This window comes from Equus przewalskii, chromosome 11 (assembly GCF_037783145.1).
Source record: "Equus przewalskii isolate Varuska chromosome 11, EquPr2, whole genome shotgun sequence".
In the NCBI taxonomy this organism is placed as follows: Eukaryota; Metazoa; Chordata; class Mammalia; order Perissodactyla; family Equidae; genus Equus; species Equus przewalskii.
Genome location: NC_091841.1, coordinates 15346236 through 15362590, shown reverse-complemented (window position 1 = coordinate 15362590; position 16355 = coordinate 15346236). Strand labels below are relative to the sequence as shown.

Here is a 16355-nt window from a genome sequence, read left to right as displayed (position 1 = left end):
AGAAAATGCTCTGAGAAAATGGTACTCTGGAAATCTATGTCTGAGCCTGCCTCACTGGGAGTATCTATATTGATGGACTCTCAATCTCCAATGAAAGCTGGAAATATCATTGAAAACCTAGACTGTCACTGGAAAGCCTCTCAAAATATCGTGAGCGGTGATGGAAGGAGTCTCATGGTTGGATATGATAGGCAATATCACCAGGCAGTTGCCATTTGGGGTCTTTCACATTGCTCTTCACAAATTAGAGGGAAGAGGCTATAAGAGAGTTTGGCATCAGGCATACGTAGAAGAGTGAGTAACAGGAAGAGAGGAGAATAAATAACAATGCGTGATGAAGAGAGAGAAAAGGTGAAAGGAAAATAATAATTTTATTCAGGTGGGAGAGAAGGAGTTTTATATTCCTTGTATTTGAGAATCACTCATGGCTATATGAACATTTTCAGGAAAAAAAACGATATTTCAAGATATTCCTGTGTCATTGACCTAGTGTAGCTTTGCTTCCTTGGCTATCGTATTTATTTGGATATTAGGAAAGAAGCATATATTTTTTGTTGTTCCTCATGGTATCTCAAAATCCCAAATTCAGATTTCTTGGGAGAACTTGATATTGAAAAGTCAGCTCTAATGCTTCTCAACTTTGAACTCTTAGTTTTAGTATGAAAATGATTTTTAAAAAATTTTTATTTTTTTCAGTTGAGATTCATAATAGTTTACATCTTTGTGAAATTTCAGTTGTACATTATTTCTTGTCTGTCACCACATAAGTGCTCCCCTTCACGCCCTGTGCCCACCCTCCACCCTCCTTCCCCTGGTAACCCCTGAACTACTTTCTTTGTCCATGTGTTTGTTTATATTCCGCATATAAGTGAAATCATATGGTGTTTGTGTTTCTCAGTCTGATTTATTTCACTAAGCATAATACCCTCCAGAAAATGCTTTATAATGTGTATTTTCATTCTGAAGATAATCCAATCTGTATGTGTAATATACACTTACCACCACCAGCACCACTAGATAATATCATAAGAAGTATTTTTGTGCTATTTTAGTACCTAAGTTTATAATTCCCATCAAATTGGCACCAAGAAGTATTACTTTAAGTGATATAGGCTGATATGAAAAGCACACGATAAACTTCATAAGTGTGTAGTCAATTTCCATTAACTGAAGACAAAATGTTACTAGATTGCACAAAAGATTCCCAATAGCTCCAATATAGACAATGGTAGCAGCAGAAATATTTAGGTGTCAAAGATCACATTTTTCAGAGTTCTCAGTACCATATTCACAAGCGGCAATTTTGTTTCACAGCCCCTCCAAATAAACATTCCCAATTTTCCTAATTTTACATCTTACAGTTGCATTTTTAAAGCATTTTGAATCTAGTCCTATGAAGATTATAATTAGGTGTAATTGGTTTTTAAGTATCCATGACATAATCAAAATAAAACTTTAGTTCTTATCTCTTGTTGTTCCTCCAAATGTAATATAGTGGGAGAAAATTTTTATCTGTGCCTAAATGAAAACTCAGATAGTTTCAGGAATTTTATTCTCATTGTAAGATAACACAGAGTCAAGATTCCCTTAAATTTAAGACAGGGACTCAATTTGAGAGGGTGGGAGAGGCTATCAGGGGACAGAAAGATCTTACTTGAACTGGTGTCTTAAAATGCTGGCTTGCTGTCTCTGGGCCCAGCAAATGTTGAAAGTTTTTTATTTCCCTTCCTTTTGGGGCATTTTAGGCCCTCTAATTCTAGTGTCCTTGATGTAGGAGGTCATGTCTATCCCTTATTATCACTGGTGACTCCCTGCTTAGCCCTTAGAAAGCCAGTGGTTACCTTAAAAATTCTGTGTCCTTCCAAATGACCCTACTGTACAGGTCCCTAGAAAAATCCTCTATGGCTCCTCTATGGCTGTGCATGGAGAAACACCTATGCATCTCTGCCCCTCAGGAGTACCATTAATGTAGAAACACTGTTAATGTGGGCTGATGTCAACCAGCCACCCTCACCTGAGTCCATCAGTAAGTCAACCTGTCTCTGTTCCTGCCCAGACTTTTCTGATTTCGGTCCCTTGGTCCCACCAATATGGAGAGTTGCATGCTAGGTTCACAGAATGACACTCTGAAATCCCCCTCCATTACACGCATGCACAGACACACCTATGTCTTAAGTTTGAGGTGAGAGGCAGACATATCTCTACAGTAATTTCCCCTAAGATGGTCTCACAAACGACTTTCCCATTTTACACTCTGACTAGGTTTATAACCTTTATCTAGTTGTGGGGGACTTAGCTTTATCATTTCCTTTGGTTTAGAGATAGGCATAGGTGATTTGGCCACACTTTGTAATTTCCCATCTATTGTGTTTAGTCAAAATTTCAGTTATAACACCTTCTTACATAAGAATTGTTAATTCATAAATAGTTTGTATTAACACTGGACTTCAAGATAATATATTTTCATTTAGAAAAGGATGGTACATCACTCCAATTTGAGAAAAATTTGCTTGTAGTCACATAAAAGATACATTTTATGGGGAAAAGTGTGTACAATTAAACCTTATTTGTAAACAGTGAAAACTACAAAGGGAATTGGGCAGAAACCGACTATACGAATGATTAATGAGGAAAGGGGAGGAGGAACCCTTCCAAGCATAAGAATGGGAGAAAGGAAAGGAAGTCTGAAAATCAATCTTTGGATCAGGGGAATAAATTAAATTACAAAGTCGCTTCATGGAAGATCTAAGACAGCTATTCTAAATTTTTTTTTGTGATTTCTATGGTGAGGTAGCCGTTTTCAATTCCCCCATCTCTGTATTCAGTTGTGAGCCTTCTGTACAGGAAAAGAACCTCTAGGATCCTAAAGAAAATCATTACTAGGGTGTTAACAGACAACAGGGGTAGTTAGTGTTGAAGTAATTTTGGCACCAGTCACTTCAAATAGCTGGACAACTAAGGGGCTGTGTAGGATCCCAGCAAATGACAACCAGTCACAGAGTTCTGTGGAAGACTGCAGAGATCTCTCACTCTCCTCCTTTCTCCATCCTATGAATCAGAAGGAGAGGATCAGATCAGAAGCTAGAAAGTGTTTGAAGAAGTAGAACCCAGTTAAGGAATAATAACAGTGTCTTGTGGCCTAAGTGTACCCTGGGCCTCTAGGCTAGCCTGCGGTATAAAAATGCATACTTAACAACTGCATCAAGAAAGAAAGGAGTTTGTTACCCAGCAATTCCAGCAAAAGCACATACTGAGATTGCATTTTATATGGGTCAAGTACCCCTCCCTGAAACCATCACTGTTGTCATAAAAATAGGATTCTCTGATTTTCCTAGCCTTGACCATAAGCTTACTCTTGGAGCTTGGATGGAGACACAGATTCAACTTCGTGGTTAAGAGTGTGAAAAGAGTGGGTTTATTACAAAAAAAAATGATTACACAACAGGCAAAACAAACTCAAAGCATGTACACCAGATTTGTATCACTCTGCTTTACTCACTTTCACAACTGATTTCTGAGGTACCCATGGCAGCAGATGTTCCCATGGCTGCCTCCTGTCCACATGGTGACTTTCTACAAATTAGGAAAATGTGCTTCATCCTCAAGATGTTTTACTTCCAGATAGCAGAAAATTGTCATAATGTACTTACTCATTTATGAGACCCTTCACTGCCGTCTGTCAAAACCCTAGTGTGATAAATATATAAACCTAGGAGACCTTGATATAAACGGTGCTTCTTTAGATGTGGGGCCTATATGCACAGTGTGTAGCAGCTTTGGATGTCCTTTTAAGCAGAATCAATTCTTATTGATGCAATTTTATACCGTGTCATTGAAAATTCACTCTCCATCAGGAAGATATTTTGCTACCGTTAACATTCAGTTGGATATAGTCTCTCACATCTACTGTTAACAATGCTTCTGGCTACATCAGAGAAAAGAATTCCTACTGGAAGTTTCCATGAGCTGATCACCTTATGTTTTTCCACACCTCAAAATTATAGGTGTTAGTGTCATTCAGACAGGTATCTTCTGTTGATTTCATGCAACATCACAATATTTTCTCAGGCAGGGACATTAATTATTGTTGCTCAGAATCATTTCCAGTCTGATTTCATTCGTGGTTCCTTTCCTTCCTTCTTTGTTTTTATTTCTTTCAACAAATTGTGTATTAGTTACATTCTAGGTTCCGTGATTGGTGGATACAAAGTTGAATAAGAGAGTCAGGGCCCCACTTGTCATGAAACCTATGTCTTAAGGCATTCCTTAGAGTTTGTCAAATATATAGGTGTTCTTGCCTTAGTTCTAGCTCTAATGACAGACTTTTGCTGTTTCAAATTTCTCTTATAATTTCAAGTTGGAATGGAAGGGCATGGGATTTAAAGACCTTTTTTCAAATCATATTTTTCCAGAGCAATCCCACTTTCTTTTCCCTGATATTTCTGCTTCTTTGACTTCCATCATGTCATGATTTCTTGATTATCTTCTTACTTCTCTAATCTTCCTTTTTGGTCCACTTTATAATCTCTTCTATAATAACTTTCTATCTTTCAAAGTCAATCTAAACCTTGGTTCTATTCTTGGCTCTTCTAATCTTGTCACATGCTTTACTTGGGTAATCTCATCTACACTCCTGATTTCAGCTAACACTTACACACTTTTGTTCAACAAATCTAGATCTCCAAACTGACTTGTCTCTTGATTTTCATTTTGTCCAGACAGCCTATTGGATCTTTCTACTTATACATCTTATGGAGACTTCAACTGATTGCTTGAGGCCTTTAATCTGAGCTCCTTAACATGCCATGTCATGACTGTCAGTATGTATCTCTGAATCACCATTTTCTATAACTTTCTGACTCAGAATATGTGTTCTTTCCATTTTCCCTTTTCATTCTGACTCTGGGCAGTCCTTATGAGTCACTTTGGCTAATAGAACATGGTAGACACGAACAGAGTGCCAGTTCTGAGCTTGTGCCTCAGGAGGCATTGTTGACTTCCATTTGCTCTGTTAGAAACCTCTGTCATGAGAACAAGCCCAGATTAGCATGCTGCATGACAGACTACCAGGAAGAGAGCACTGTTGTCCCAACCAAGATCATATTAGATTACATCATAGCCAGCTGAACCCAAAACATGTGAAAGATCCCAACTTAAATTTCTTGAGACCAATGATAATCATAGCTCTCATTATGAATTCCTGCATCTGTTAGCTATTCTTGTGTAACAAATAAACACACAATCTCAGTGTCATGAAACAATATTTTGCTGTTGTCTTTTACTCTATGTATCAGCTGGGTTGTAGTTCATTTATGCATCTGTAGTCAGCTTCAGGTTGAGTAGGTGGCTCTATGATCTGTGCTGGGGTTTTTCACACATTTACGGTACCTTATAAAGCAGATACCATTACTGTTCCCTTTGTAAAAAGGAGAAACTGAGGTCTTAGGAAGTTAAACCTCTTGCGTAAGATTATATAACTAGTGTGCTGTGAAGCTGGCATTTTGATTACACAGCTCAAATTCTTAACTACTATGTTTCACCACAGTAGAGGAGAAGAACAGAATATGTGGTGTTTCAGGAGAGTCACTGTTGCAACCTAGAAGAAAAGCTACAGTGAAAACATATCTCATATTACTTGAGACTTTTAAGCAGATGCTGGCTGCCACATTTTAGAAATTTTGCAAAGAGCATAGCTTCAATTGATGTTTGGACTATAAAACTCTGTGCATGCTGAGAAGTCACTCTTGCTATTCAACAACCTGCCTCCACCCCCACACCTTACACTAAAAGAAAAGCATCCCCTGGACTATGGAAATGCCGTCTTTTTCATGTTACTTAATCTCATCCTTCCCCTCCTAATCCAAGAACTGAGATATTTCTTTCAAGAATTATAAGGAGCACTGACTTGGGAGTCAGGAAATGAGAAGCTGGTTTTATTCCAGGTTGCGTCACTAATGAGTCTGTTTTTTGGGTAGGTTGTTGGCATCTCTGAGCCTCAGTTTCCTCATTTGCAGTATAAGAATGGTTCACTAGATGAGTAACAACAAAAGGGACTCTGTCCTTTTCACACACAAACACTTATCTCTTAATTGCATTAATCATTTATGACTCTAGGTGAGATTTCCTTAAAGAGATGTTTCATTTCATGTTTAAAAATAGTTGAGAGCCACTACTTTAACTAGTATCTAATGCCCCATCTGTCCTTATGGCTTGGAACTTAGAGTGACCCCCTACTGATATAGTACAGAATTGAATTTTTCTACCTAACATTCAATGCCTGTCACGAGCACTCCCTTGCTTACTCAACTTCGTTTCTCTGTTCTCCTCACTTTATTTATTCCAATGTCATCCTACCCACTTCTGCCAGATTCACACAATTTATTTCCACTATCACTATTCTGTTTGCTGAGAATGTCACTGGATTCAGATACAACAAATCTACCTCTAAGTCACAGCCAGGCCACTTACTACCTTTGTAATCTCAGCTTCCTTAAGACTTAATTTCTGTAGCAGAACAGTTAGTAAAAGAGAAAGCATAGATACCCTGTATGTATTTCTGACTATTTGAGTGGAACGTGAACAGGATTTTTTCTCATTTAATCATGATGAACAGCCATATGATATAAGTATTATGACTGTGTGGGTTTTCTGAAGCAGCTACTGAGGCTTAGAAAAGTTGTATAACTTCCTTATAGTTTCTTTGCAGGTACACGACTAATTCCAAAGCATAGGCTTTGACTATACTATGCTTTACAGCCCCTAGTACTTTAACCTCCTGCCTCACAGAGCTGCTGTGAAGGCCAAAGAAGCTAATACACCCAAGAAAGTTTTGGAAAGCAGTATACACATGGTCTTTTTTCCCTGATCATGTCTTTATGTCTATAAACTCTCAGCTTGCCTACCAACTTTTTCTATTCCCTCCATCAACCAATCCATTTCATGTTTCTCTTATTTCCACAGGGAAATGTTTAAGGATTGCTATTTCTTTTAAATTTCTCAAAGTTTCTAATAAATTTGTAAGGATGCAGTGGGCATGAATGCAATCCAAGACATTTTATCAATTGGAAGGTAACTGCAAAGTGCTGTAGGGCACAGGTAATGCTGGTGCCAGCTCATCATCAAGGGTTGAGAGCAGATCTGTTATCAGAGTCTGGTTGCTATTTGTCTGTCAACCAGGCACAACCATGTCATTTACTGGCTATAGTCTTTACTATTTGCATTCCTAGACATACTTCAGCCAAAACCAAGAACTAAACAGAACCTTGAACTTCCAGTCCACTGTCGAATCACACCATCAGCTGCCTTCATTCCTTTCACAGCAGGTCAGTGAGGAGATATTTTTTAGAAGGCTGTTCAAGCGAAGACAGGGGCAATTATAATTAATGCTTTTCTTTTGTCTTGCCAGTCCACTTCCCTCACTTTCCCTAATTATTTAAGTAGACAACAAATATTTAAAAATTTTTTCAGATGCAGTCCATTTCCTTTCATAAGGGGGGGACTAGTAAAGAAGGAAAGAAATGGAAGAGAGTAGGAGATACAGAAACATACTTACAGGGAGAGAGAGACTAGAAATTAGGAAAAAGGGCATCGGAGAATCTCCTAGTAACTATTTACGAACATTTTATCCACTCCCTTTCTTTCTGCCTATGAGCATTTTTTGGAAACCTGAAAATTTTATTTTATTTACTAGTTTTCATTTCTAAGATAGAGGGTCATACATTTAATTTTTTAAAATTTGCCAAAAGCATTCAAGAACAGATCAAGGAAGATAACTTGATTGAACTCAAGTTTCCTTACTGAGAGACTAAATATTGCTTTCGGATAAAGCACACAGGTGTTGAGTGTGAATTATTGACATATTTTAAGAATAATAGATATGTATGCACTTATTCAGTATATACATATTCAATTAATTCAATTAATAATTGTCATATTTTAAAGGTAATTTCTATGCTATAATTCTATGTAATAACTAAAGTCTATATATTAAATACTTAACCAAATAATAAAGATGATTCTTGGAGCTTAGTTTCTACAGTTGATCAAAAATGGAAAGTTGTATAAACACAGATTCTAAGGTCAACTCAGGTCTAACCTAAGATCTTACCAAACTCAAGGTCATTCTCGTGAAGTAACTTCAGAGAGTCCAAGAACCAGGTGAAATTATTCCAGCTTGTTTTTTCTAACTGTAGAGGCAAGCTGTCTGAAATGTAAAAGATGGAAAGTCATTCTACTATTATATCTTGGTCAAATTTGTAGAACAGGATTTTTATTGCTTTTAAAGAGAGATTTAAAATAGAAACCTTAAATATTTATGATCCTAATGAAGAAATACATTTTCTAGTTTACCAAGGGATTCACATTCTCTCCAATTAATGACAATTGCTAACAGATATTCAACTGCAGTGTTTACCAAATCCTTCAGGTCCCTTTTTGAATCCTAGTTGACCGTATTCTTAGATCAAAGTAGAAAGAGTTTTTGTTCCATTTCTTAGAACATACGTTATGAATATAACGTTCTCCGTTGGTTGATGGACGTGGGCTCTAACAGGTTAGAATGCCTGTTTGAGCAGCTGTGACAGCACAGGCAAGAACATTGGTGGGGCAAGACCAACAGGCTGCTCCACAAGCAGAAATCTAGGTCACAGTATTAACCATTTAATTAATTGTTCCTGCACTGTGATCTGTACCTGAGTTACCGAATGGCTGCACGTGTCATCATTCAGTAGAGTCATATGCTTCTTAATGAGCATTACTTTTTGTTTTTTCTCTGCTTGGAATAATTCTTTTTCACAGTAGAAGAAGTTCTTTGATGGCATTTTGTATCCTTGACCAGTTCTACAACGTAAGTGGAAAACAAGACTTTGTTCTTTAAAATAATTCCTAACCTATCCAGATTCTCTACCCTGAGACAGTCAAACTGACTTACACTACCTCCTAGAGTCCTATTATTTCCTGTTGTCAATTTTTAATTTTTGTGTCTCGTTCATAATTATTTTAGCACCACTTTCATCAAGCTCTTGGTGCTTTTCGATCAGACTCTGATTCATTAGCTTTGGTGTTATTTAAATACTGGCTTATGCCCTGGATTAAATGGTGTTTCATCACTACTTTTCCAGTGCTGACCTTTGACGCCTTTGGTTGCATTCCAGCTTCCCAGGCAGGACAAGACTATAAGAGAGTAAAAAAACGAAAAAGAAGCCAGGAATCTTTTATTCTTATTCTAATTTCTGCTGCTTCTAATTTTCAGTAAGAATTCCAAATTTTGTCATTTTTAATAGTTCAATATTGCTAGTAATATTCTTCAAGAATTCAAATTTATGGAAGCAAGTGTAATTGCTCAAAAACCTAATGAGCAAAGCAGTCCTTAGAGCTGCAGTCACGCAGCAGTGGGAACGTCCTGCTCTCGTGTTAACAGACCTTCAACAGACTCAAGGGGAGTTGAGGTACGCAAAGAGCTTTTGGGAAAAGAAAGGCATTGTGAGAATTTGACATAAAATATCATATTCAAAGACTCCGTATTTCTTTTTCAAGTATATATTTAGCATTTTCATGGAGAACGTTATTCCTAAAAGTTGCAGTTGATCAAGTGCCGCAAAAACTTTGTCATAATTTCCCAAGTAGCCAACTTTTTTAATGACTGAAGGTGTAAGTGAAGTTAGATTAACAAAAATTATCTGCAGGAACTTACACACCAAATAAAGCTATATTTAGCTACACAGAATGTTGAGCTGAAGTTTCAAAATACAAATTGGAATACTTTATCTGCTACTTACCTACTGCAGAATGTTTGGCATAAGGAAATTTTTAATCTTCTCTCAGTCTTAATTGCTCATCTGTTGCCAAAGCTGAAAGAAGATGGCCTCTCCAGTATTACTTTCCAAGTCCCTCAGCAGCACAACTAATGGGAGGAGTGTGAGAAACACGGCTTTTAGCATTCCAGCACCTTCCAAAGTGAAGGCAGGTGGAATGGAGGTCAAGGGAGCCAATGCAAAGTGCTAAACACAAGTTTAAAATATGGACTATACCTGTTCAGAAGAAAGGATCAATTTTTCCCACAGGCAGATTGTTAAACGCCTTATTAAAGTGGTAAAAGAAAAAAGAACAGACTGGGAATTTCTTGGTAACTGGGATAGTTTCCATCTTTAGTGCTTAGCACTGAGCCATGTTGCTAAAAATATAGTAATAAAGTGATCATTTTATCTAATGGCTGATTTTTCAAATTTACTAAGTAACCAATATTTAAAAATATTTGTATGGTTCACAGTAATTTATATACAGTGAGATGTTTTGAAAAGATTTTGAAAACTTGTACAAATATTTGGGTGACTCGTTGAATTCTGGTCTAGTCTAGATTTAATTTTCCTTCAGTTTATTTTCACTATATATGACCAAAGATCTGAGTCTACCAAATTTTTTCGTACTTTGGTTCTACATATTGTAGAAATTTATTTATTATTTCCACAGATGTTTGTTGAGTAACTATTAAGTGCCAGACCTATTTTAGGTGTTTGAGATAAAACAGTGGACAGAATGAATTCCTTACTTCGTCGGCTTAGATTCTAGTGAAGGAGAAAGAAATTAACACACTAATGCATAAGCAAATAGTGTGTTTCATTAGGAGTTTATTGTACTGTGGAAAAATAAAACCTAGAAGATGGTAAAGAGGATCATCAGAGCTGGGGGCCGTCTGCAATTTAAATAGATGGTTAGGGTAGTCTTCATGGAACCATCACATTTGAATAAATATTTGAAGAGGATGAAGGATCATCCATGTGCGTATCTCCTTGAAGAAGTGTGTCTGATGGGTTCAGGGAATGGTAAGCTGGCCAGTGAGGTGGGAATCCAAAGAGTAGGAAGACATGCAGTCAGAGAGAGGGTGATGGGTGCAGATCACATAGGACCTTAAGGTTGCACTAAGATTCATCTTTTATGAGAGTGAAATTTTTTCTGATTGCTTCGTTTTCTCTGTGAAGTAGAAAGTAAAGTCATTGGTTGGAACTGAGGAAAGAGAAGAAGGTACTAGGGTTTTAAAGACAGAGGGAGAGGTGAAAATAGTTCTTTAAGACCTACACTCCTTTATCACTAATAGTCTTAATAGCCCTGTAGTCACTTTGGGACAGTGAGAGAGTAATGGACTGCACACCTGCAGTGTGAAGATCTAGCAGCACCAAGGACTCCCTTGAGATCCAGGTTGTGAATTTAAAGAGAAACCAGGTAGAGTGGTCCCAAAATACCACGCACAGCATGAAATACAACTGGTTAAAAATTCACACAGTCCACTAGCATTTTCTGAAGACAGGCAAATCTACAAAATCCTCCAGGACTAGGTTAAATTGCAGGAGCTGTGGCTTGGCTTATTACTTGAATGGAGCACTACCTTGTGGGAAGATCATGAAAGGGCCAAATTGATTGAAAGGTTGTAGAGCTACAGGAATTATCAGGAATAAGCAGGTTGTCCTAATCTGAGCAAAAGTGAGATTGTGTGGTTTGTTCCTCTACCTGTTTTGGAAATCGTCGTAGGAATTGGTCTTTATCTGAGCATTTGTCATAGCATTGGCTTAGCTTACTTGTCCAAAGGGATGACAAATTTCCCACTTAAAGAAAAATACATTATCAACTCTCTTCAATAATAAGCTTTTCCTTTCCCTTCCAGGTTCAGAGTCTTTGCTTCTTTATTTTTCTCTGAAAATTCTGAACAGTGTTGGGGTTCAGTCAAAAGTACTGTAAATGGTAGATTTGGCACCTTCTGCAAACAGATTTCAAAACATCTTAAATCTGGCACCAAGGCAGATGTGAAATATTTTCCTGATTTTATCCTGAATATTTATTGCTAACTCTTCCAATAAATAGCAAGATTCTTCTTCTTTATTTCCCCTATAACTGTAAATGTGGTTCAAATCAGTTTTCATGGGATAGATTGTTAAAGTTACTTTTCTTACACTGTTTCATTTTCCACCTAGGCTATGTTACAAACCCAGGACCACAGGGTTGGCTCAGTTTGCCTCTACTCTTTGAATGACCATCTCCAATCTCAGAGGGCAGGACAGTTACAAATTGATAGATATCTGACAAAGCAGAATTATTATGGTATAGTGCTAGACTTTAAAATCTACTGGTTCTTTCCTTAAGATGAGGACATTTTTTTTTTCTTCAAGATTGGCACCTAAGCTAACATCTGTTGCCAATCTTTTTTTTTCCTTCTTCTCCCCAAGCCCCCCAGTACACAGTTGTATACTCTAGCCATAGGCCCCATTGGTTGTGCTATGTGGGACACCACCTCAACACGGCTTGATGAGCGGTACTGCATCTGTGCCCAGTATCCAAACCAGTGAAGCCCTGGGCCGCCGAAGCAGGGCATGTGAACTTAACCATTCGACCATGGGGCCAGCCATGAGGACATTTTTGGATACATTTCTGATGTTTCTCATAATGAATGAGGCTTTAAAAATTACAACACACTTAGCTTTTAGCCATTTTGGGGCTATTTTATAGAAGCCAAACTGAATAACTTTCAGGGGATTTAGGAGCAAGATTGTAACTATGTCAAGCAGACATTTAAATTTTGGTTTTTAATATTTGGCACATAGATGGGAAAGCATTAAAATGAAAATTCTCTGTGACAAAACTCACATTTTACAATAAGGAAAAATGAGTTAATGTTGACTTTTGCTGACATATAAATCATATTATTTGTATTTGCACATATATTCACCACTTCTGTTGGTCTTCATTCCTTTCAGTGTATCCAGAATTCCATCTGGCATTATTTATCCTCTGACTGAAGGGCTTCCTTAACCTTTCTTGTACTGAAGTCTAGTTGTCAAATTCCTTGACTTTTATATATCTGGAAGTCATAACTTCATCTTTGTTTTTGAAAAATATTTTTGATGAGTTGAATTCTCAATGGACAATCTTTATTTGAGCAACTTAAAGATGTTGCTCCACTGTCTTCTGGTTTACATTGTTTCTGGTGAGAAGCCAGCTGTAATTTTTGTCTTTATTTCTCTGTAGATAAATTTCTGTTTCAGTTTGGCTGCTCTTAACATTTTCTCTTTATCACTTCCTTTGACCAATTTATTATGATGTATATTTTAGTATAATTTCTTCGATGATTTTTGTGCTTGAGGTTTGTTGGACTCTTGTTTCTGTGGATTTATAGTTTTCATTAAATTTGGAAAAGTTTGGCCATTAGTTCTTGAAATATCTCTTCTCCTAGCCTATTCTTTGAGGACTTCAATTACTCATATGTTAGGTTGTTTGAAGTTTTTCCACAGCCCACTGATACTTTGTGTATTTGTTTTCAGTCCATTTTTCTTAATTTTTCATTTTAGATAGTTTCTATTGCTGTATCTTCAAGTTACTAACCTTTTCTGCTACAGTGTCCAATCTGCTTCAATGTCTAATTTTCTGTTAACCTGCCATCCAGTATGTTTCTTTTTTCAGTTATTGTGTTTTTCATCACTAGAATTTCAACTTGAGTCTTTTTTTATACTTCCATCTCTCTGCTTACCATCAATCTTGTCTCTATTTTCTTGAAAATATTTAATATCGTTATAATAAATATTTTCATGTACCCACTTACTAATTTTGTAGTCATTGTCAGTTTTTGTGTTGGTTTGAATTGATAATTTTTTCTGTCCATATTATGGGTTTGTATTCTTGCTTCTTTGCATATTGATAATTGTTGATTGGATTTAGATATTAACAATTTTACCTTAGTTGTTGGGTATTTCGCATTACTGTAATTATTCTTGAGCTTTGTTAGATGCGACTAGAGCAGTATTTAGTTTATGGTTAGCTTATGGTTAACTTTTCCTCACTACTGAGGCAATGCATTTCTGAATAATCTACCTGGTGCCCTGTGAATTATGAAGTTTTCTTTTCTATTGGATGGGAAATCCAAGCTATTCCAGGTTCTGTGTGAGTTACAGGGGTTGCTTCCTCTAATGTCACTAATCCTGTCTGATATCTTAAAGATACTCACCATCCCAAAGATCTCAATTCTCCACAAGTTAACCTACACATTAAAGACTAACAAAGTAAAATTACTAATAATAAACTTTTAACTAGGTGAGTTCATTCATATTGAAATATAAATATGCAAGACAGGTAGGTAAATTTGACCAAAAACATGGAGGAAAGGGTTACCACTATTAAGATATGCACATGGCTACAATAATTACAAAAATCTGTTATTAGCAAGAGAATCGACATACTAGTGAAAATGAAAACAAACCTCTGATGTAAAACATAATAGGTACAAGACTTTGGAATAAGGTTAAGATGGTATCTCAAATTACTGAAAAAAATAAATTATTCAGAATATTGCTGGAAAAGTATTTTTTTATCATGATACATAAAAATAGACAAAAATTTAAATGGAAACTATTTGTCTATGCAGTTGAGCAAACTTTGGCAAAATTGTTCTACAACTTTACCATAGAGAAGGCTTTTCTAATAATGATGCAAAAGCAGTTGGAGCGAGAGGGTTTCATAACAAGATTAAACAGATGGGAAAGTTAAGGACTGAGGAGAAGTGAGAAGGAAAAAAGGACAGTAAGGTGATAATTTTCTTGAAATTATGGAGAAGAGATGGACCTGTGCTTTATATTTTGGGGACCTCTTCTAGTCATATGAATAACTGTGGAAAGACTTAAATGATCTGGGAAGACCAACCTCGTGTTCTCAGAACTCCGCTTCCTAAGATCCAATCTAACTATTCGCAGATACCTTTTATACCTCAGGTTTGTCAAAACTTTAGGATTACGGGAAAGGGGCGTGATTGGAGAAGGGGGCGTATGTGGCAACTGCTGCACTAGGCTGGGATTCCAATAAACTTATTGGGTACAGGAGGCAGAGAAAGATTGCATTTGCAGAAATTCTGGGAATCTGAGCTTTTTTGCATGTTTTATATGTTGACATTCTATAAGCAAGTTTAGGTATACGTACGCACTTATTTTTACAAGAATAAAATCCTCCAATATTAATGACGGCCATTAAAGCTGTAGTATTAAATAGCTCAAAGACAATTAAGATATTTCAAATAATTAAATAGGAAAACAGATTAATAGCTAATGTAAATATTAAGAGAGTGTGTTGGCTACATACAATATTGGGAAGAATGTTGTAGCCTTTTTGAGCCAAGAAATGTTTTCAAAAATTTAGCTAATTTTAAATCAAGGAGAATAATAGTGGTTAGAATGTGTCAAAATTCTAATCTTATACGGGTATTACTTTTAGCATTTATAACATTAACAAAAATAACTTTGCAGAACTTTATTTTAAAATATTTAATTCATTTAGGTCAGTCATCTTTCAAGAAAAAGAACACTTTGGAAATTCTTCACACTGGATAAATTAAAAAAGAACAAAGTGGCCACTGTGCCATCTCTAAATATCAGCCGGAGGAAAATTCCAAAAATGTATAACAGAGTACAGTGGTAAATCATATTTGCAAAAAAAAATCAGACATAATAACACAAAGAGTACAAAGAAAAAATGTTAGAAAAAATAAGTTAGCTAAGGTCATTGATCAAGCTTACACCCAGGCAGCTGGTTTGTTTTGAGAACTTTGACAACTGGGATGGGAGCAGAAGTAGCCAAATATGTGTTGAAAATTATTTACTCCCATTCCAAAAACCCATAGGCCTTGAGATTTATTTGTTAGTACAATACCAAAGTGACCAACAGCAAACAAATGATGACTCCACATCTAAACAAAGGCCATTCCAATCGGAGAGCACATTTCCTTATGGATTCCTATGACCTAATGGGAGGAGCACTGATCTCATGTTCCCAGAGGCCCAAGTCCTCACACAATGTGCTCCATGTGAGCTGATTCCAGATATCATCCATGATGAGTCAACTTTACTGTACACCACTGATATTACAGAGACCTCTTTACATACTCAGGTGTGCTGGCACCTTCCTCTGCTGCCACAGAGAAAGAATAGAGATCTTGGCAATTATTAGTTCTCAGTCTCATTCTGGTATGTGGGGACCATAGGTCGATTTCTACTATAGCATGCACTCCTGGAAATCAATCCAGAGAGATTATTTTGGAAATCTTTGTGGATACCAGAAGTGGTACCTAGAGCATCCACCATCCCCAAGTGATTTCGTAAAGAGCTTATTCTCCTTCCTTCCAAAGAATGTGCATTCTTAACTTGACTCAGTCTCCTACATTTTAACTTTTTTTCTCTTCTTCCTTCTTCGTTCCCTATCCTGAAAACTTTCTTCAACATCTCATTGAAGAAATTCCCCAAGAGCCCTTCCAATGGTCATTATTGTCTACAAACGCCCCAACCAAAAAAAATAAAAAATATTTTTAAAAGATAAATTTATTTTAGTAA

General features: G+C 36.6%; 1 long non-coding RNA gene across 2 annotated transcripts in view; it reads right to left on the bottom strand.

The window, feature by feature from the left end:
* Positions 1-16355, bottom strand: part of LOC139074345 (uncharacterized) — a 52827-nt gene that overhangs the window by 34683 nt on the left and 1789 nt on the right. The window contains exons 2-4 of one of the 2 annotated variants that reach the window (XR_011523860.1): positions 9777-9901; positions 8108-8203; positions 7039-7349 (exon numbers count right to left, since the gene is read on the bottom strand). This is a non-coding gene — a long non-coding RNA (uncharacterized lncRNA). Of the gene's footprint in view, positions 1-7038; positions 7350-8107; positions 8204-9776; positions 9902-16355 lie in introns of those variants that run through there. The other variant, XR_011523859.1, reaches the window with a different exon arrangement.